Source organism: Haemaphysalis longicornis, unplaced genomic scaffold (assembly GCF_048455015.1).
Source record: "Haemaphysalis longicornis isolate Haplotype H1 unplaced genomic scaffold, Haemaphysalis longicornis Haplotype H1 scaffold_2, whole genome shotgun sequence".
Taxonomy (NCBI): Eukaryota; Metazoa; Arthropoda; class Arachnida; order Ixodida; family Ixodidae; genus Haemaphysalis; species Haemaphysalis longicornis.
Window position 1 is genome coordinate 20734438 of NW_027526295.1, and position 5979 is coordinate 20740416.

The window sequence follows — 5979 nt, forward strand, 5'->3', positions numbered from 1 at the left end:
TTTTTTCTAATATTTAGCTGAAAAAAAATTGTTTAGAGTGTCTGAAACTGTGCTCTTGCTTCCTCTCAATACAGTATTCTTATCGTATGCTACGTGTTTCGGCAGGCGAAGCAGATGCAACAGAGATGCAAGAATGATGCAATCGCGTCGTATTTATTTGCTGTGTCCAAGCAGATATAAATAAACTTACAGGCGAAGCCTATTACCGCAAGTAAGTCTTCAAGCACGCGCGATGAAATTGCATGAATGCGTTAAATGGCAAATAAATACTGGCTTGTCGAGTAGCTATGTATGTTGTCTCATTGCGCTTGGACAAGGCAGTGCATGCTCCAAGGGGTAAGTGAACGCAGCGGCGGCGACGAGCGATGCGAAAATCGTAACTGAATGTGTGCAGAAAACGGATGATGTGGGCTAGCGTAGCTTATTTTGTGGCTGTAGTGTGGGCGGAGGCGGCAAGCGGTATAAAGCGGTATAGTATAACAGGCCGCTGGGACGCTTGCGCGCTTTTTGCCGGCCAGAAGCAGGCCACAAGGGAGCGGCAGCGGCGATACAATGAACTGTAGCGACGAGCGACGCCGACAGAGGACATTAGCGGCAGTGTATTAATTTTTGTTTTGCTTGTCGCTGTCACCCAGTACACTCTGCTGTTCTACCTTTTGAGTTACATTTTCGGCGTCGCTTGTCGCCGTCGCTGCATGTGGTCCCCCGTTCATCTTAAGAAACTTGCCGCTAACGCTAGCACATGCGTTAAGTGCTAATCACGGTGTTATTTAGACATAATTGCGATAGCCATTTAATGCCAGAAATTGGCATCCCGAAAACGGAAGAGCACAACGAAAACAGAACTAACAAGCACTTCAGAGCCGAGAAGCCTAATCCATAGTTCTTTGTACTAGCCACTTGCTGCCAATCCGATTCGCACACTACCCACAATTCCCATGTCGCCATGCGATCGCAGCGACACTTTCCGCTCTAGGTAATATTGAGAAACTCTATGCCGTCAGGTACCGGGCAGGCACGTTCCACTTGTCCTTGGCATGAATCACGAACAGGATGGAAAGTTGCCTCTGGCTGCAAAAACGCAACAATAATACTGCAGAGATTAATCAAATTTCTTTTTTTATTATAAAATTAAAGCTCCAGAAAGATTTATTTGTCAGAGATTATTCAGAAGCTTCATGCAAGATGAACATGAAAACAATGTTACCTGTTTTTGTTGGTCTTGGCTTCTAGACAAAAAAGAAGCCATGCGCCTAACCAAGCCGAGTAGGCGAGGAACGTCGCTAGCTGCAATGGCGCCGCAATTGGCCGCTCGGGAATGCAGCATCAGATTTTCCTCTAGTATATATTAGTATGAAACTCTATGGCTGAGGTATCGGCCGCGTGCTCAGCGAAACCGAAGCCAATGCTGTTCGCGGCCAGGCGCGCCAGGCATGCGCTGTGGCGCTCCCGCTTGCTATCGGAGCGGAGCTGACTGTGAAAGATGGTCAGCTAAACCTCGCTAATAGACAGCTTTAGCTGGCCGTTTTTGACGCTGCGCTATTCTCCCGACGGCCCGCTAAGCACTACCGCAGCGTCAGCGGCAGAAAGGCTTTTAGCTAAACGGTATTCGCATCTCCCTCGATGGGGAATGATTCGCATCAGTGGTCGTGCCCCTATGCGTGTGCAAACCAGAAAGTCATCGCAAAGTAACGATACGAATTGGAATTTGGTCGCTGAAGTAATGTAAAGTACCGTGCTTAGTGCCTTATTTCACCTTTTTCATACAATGTAGTCGCTTACACGGTATAATGGTTCTAAATCATGTTAAAGGAGCCGATAAACATTGGAATAGCCAAGACAAGGCTGTCCTCGGGGCTGCATAGAAGCAGCCCCACGCACCGGTCGGCGTTTTTCGCTTCCGTGCAAAAGCTCGTTGACTAGTGTGGCACCTTTGCCTATTCGAAAGAGCTTTCGCGATTTCGTCGCACGCGTTTCAACTAAAGAAACGGAGTTCGCGGGAGAGCGCTCGCATCGAGGGGCAGCCATGTTGATATTCCGCAAGGTAACGTAAGCACCGCGACGGTCCGCTAAGAGGTCTGCCTCGCTTAGCAGAGCGGGGCCCCGCTCCGGTATCGCGGCTAGCGTCCTCGCGCGCCACGCATGCGCAATGGCGCTCTCCCTAGCTATCGGAGGGGAGCGGACCGTCAGAAACGGTCAGCTAAAACTCTCTAGTATCTGTGGCCACTGTGTGCTCGGGTCACACGAGCGCCTGCTCCCCGTGTGTGCCGGCGTCACATTGCTGAGATATCTTTTCATGTGGGGTGCAGCAGCTTGAGCAAATAACGATGGACACCTGGGACACGCCCAAACCATGTTCAGTGCGGCCGCTCCGCAGATTTCTACAAGCACAGTGGTGCCTCCCCCCCCCCCCCCCCCCCCAAAAAAAAAACGAAAAAAAAATCCGGCACCTGAAACGAGAAACCAGCCCAAATGCGTACCTTATGGCACCTGGAATTTTTGTCCAAGGGTAAGTGGTCTACCCTTTCCGCACTGGGCGAACAGAGTAGAACCGTGGGACTGAAAATTAATATGCAGAAAACTAAAGTAATGATCAATAACCTCGGGACAGCACAGCGGTTTGACATAGGTGGCGAGGCAGTGGAAGTGGTAAGCGAATATATCTACTTAGGCCAAGTTGTGACCCCAGATCCAAACCATGAGGCAGAGATAATTAGAAGGATCAGAATAGGGTGGGGTGCATATGGCAGACATTCTCAGATAATGAATAGCAGCCTACCATTGTCGCTGAAGAAGAAAGTGTATGACAGCTGCATCTTACCGGTACTCACCTACGGGGCAGAAACTTGGAGGCTCACTAAGAGGGTTCAACTTAAATTGAGAACGACTCAGCGGGCAATGGAGCGGAAAATGATAGGTGTAACATTAAGGGACAGGAAGAGAGCGGAGTGGGTCAGGGAGCAAACTGGTGTTAAAGACATATCAGTAGAAATTAAGAAGAAGAAATGCACGTGGGCAGGGCATGTAATGCGAAGGCAAGATAACCGCTGGTCATTAAGGGTTACAGAGTGGATCCCTAGAGAGAGAGAGAGAGAAGTGAACTTTATTGAAATCTCCTAGAGAAGGCAAGCGTTGCAGGGGGCGGCAGAAAGTTAGATGGGCAGATGAGATCAAGAAGTTTGCGGGGATAAATTGGTCACAGTTGGCACAGGACCGAGGCAATTGGAGAATAATGGGAGAGGCCTCTGCCCTGCAGTGGGCGTAGATAGGCTGATGATGATGATGATGATGATGATGAAGTGGTCTACAGAATGGTTGCACCTACCTGTCTTCTTAATTTTTTGTTAATATTAGAATTCTGCCAGCAATCTTCCCAGCCCACACAATGCTTGGAGTTGGAGTACATCATTGGGGACGAATTTGGTGGTATATCTATTATTTGCTACAAGCACAAAATCCGCGAAATAACTCACCCGTGGCTCCGTTAAACCGAGGCCAGTCTGGGCAGCCAGCTCATTGTTCAATTCCCGAGCCACTGCACCAAGAACGCAAAACAACGCAGTGTCATCAGATGTTAGGCGGCATGCATTTATTTTTGTCTCCATTTCTGTGCGCTGGTTTTCTTGAAGAAAGCATGATGAAGTCTACAGTAAGCCTTCCGAAAGCGTGCACAAGTTTCCAACATAAGCTCTGGCCTCATCACCAAGCAGTTACGCGCCGCATTGCTCTTAACGCGACCGACACGTTAAGCTGCAGCGGCGGTAGTACTTTCAGTGCTTTGAGCGCTCTTGCGGCATGACGACAAGGCAAGCATGCAAGGGAGGAGGGGGGAACATATCGCCGTGGGATACGCACCCTCGCACTCTACATCTCAACTGCGCATATCCGTGCGTTTTCCACGGCCGCTGCCAGGTGACGGCACCGGTAACTTCTGCCGTGCGCTCCGCTGTTTGTATTTGAATTGTCCATATCGTTTTTGTGGGTACCGAGGAAAGCGCTCCACGCCAATCTTTGGCAGCATCGCCCCGTAGGACATTGCGCCCGTCGGGCTAGGTACTAGGCGTGTTCACCCGCGGTGCAAAGCACCTCGCAACTTCGCGCACAGCAAAATTTAAGTTCACCCCAAATTAACAAAAAAAAAAAACGTATGCAAATGCGCAGCAGCAAAACACGTAAGGGGCGTTTTCTAGCCGACAAACTTTGTTAGTGCCTTCTCTATGGTGCCTTTCCGAACACTACAAGGACTGCATCACAGAGCAATGGTTGTGACGATGAAACGTAGGTCACTGACCAAGTCAAAGAAGCGGTTTGACGTTTCGGTACCCCTACGGGTACCTTGATCACAATGAGCATGTGCGTGGAAAACGAAGCTATATATTGGGCATGAGGCTTCGCAATGAGGTGGCATAGATACGGTGCAGATTGCCGTCTGTTCTGTTGATAGTGTCGGCCGTCGTCTGAATGATGAGGGATTCGAGCAGCATCGGGAAGACAGATTGCGCTCGGTTCTCAGAACTTTCGCCTCGTCCCAGTCGACCACGTGTCCCGTTTTCTCACAGTGCTCCCCCAGTGCGCTTGTTCTTGCATGGCCCTTGTTTACGTCGTTCCGGTGCTGCGTTAATCTTCTGTGAAGATTGCCCGTTTCGCCAATGTACACTGATTTACAATCGGCGCACGGAATCTTGTAAACAACACCTGGGAACTTGGAGCGTGAGAGGGGGTCTTTTACTTTGACGAGGTCAGAACGCAGTTTGCTAGTTGGCACGTGCGCGATGTGCACACCGCGTTTCTTGAAAATGCGTGCGAGAGCTTCACTGATATGTGGGACGTAGGGAACCGCAGCACGCTTTGGCGCGCTTCTGCTTGCTCACCTTGATGCATAGTTGTGTTCGTCACCCTCTTTGCCTCTTTTCGGATAAAGTGCTTTGGGTAGCCATTCCGTTGCAGGTCTCTTTCGATCTTCTTCATTTCTTCTTTCAGGCTTTCCGGTTCAGAGCACGTCCGTTTTGCTCTGTTCACAAGTGACGTCACCACTGAACGTTTATCGGACATGGGGTGCGCCGAATGGAAGCTCAGGTACCTTCCGGAGTGCGTAGGTTTCCTGTATACGCTGAATGATAGTCCACTCGGGGAGCGTTTTACGAGCGTGTCCAGAAAAGGAATAGAGCCATTGGATTCCTCTTCCACAGTAAAGTTGATTGAAGCCTCTGTATCATTCAGATGCTGTAGGGAGCGTCGAACATGCTGCTTGTCCATTACGCAGAAGCAATCGTCGACGTACTGTACGAAGAGCTTCGGCTGTGGTTGAAATGATTCCAATGCTCTTTCCTCAATTGCTTCTGGAAGATGACGACGTCCTGGTTTCTTTCGATGTGTGTACACTGTTCACAAGCATTCCTGTCGAACTGGCAGTCGAAACCTGCAGAAAACGTTTGGAATTGGACGAAAGGCTTCCGGACCGCACTCCGTTTGATGCCACCGAGCTTTGCAAGCTCCTCCATTTTTGCCTAAGCAATACGTATTTTACGTATAACGGCGACATCTACAAGCAGACGTTTGGGACGGCCATGGGGTCATCGATCTCGGTCACAACCGCGAATTTGACGATGGAAGCGATTGAGGAAAGAGCATTGGAATCATTTCAACCACAGCCGAAGCTCTTCGTACGGTACGTCCACGATTGTTTCTGCGTAATGGACAAGCAGCATGTTCGACGCTTCCTACAGCATCTGAATGATACAGAGGCTTCAATCAACTTTACTGTGGAAGAGGAATCCAATGGCTCTATTCCTTTTCTGACACGCTCGTAAAACGCTCCCCGAGTGGACTATCATTCAGCGTATACAGGAAACCTACGCACTCCGGAAGGTACCTGAGCTTCCATTCGGCGCACCCCATGTCCGATAAACGTTCAGTGGTGACGTCACTTGTGAACAGAACAAAACGGACGTGCTCTGAACCGGAAAGCCTGAAAGAAGA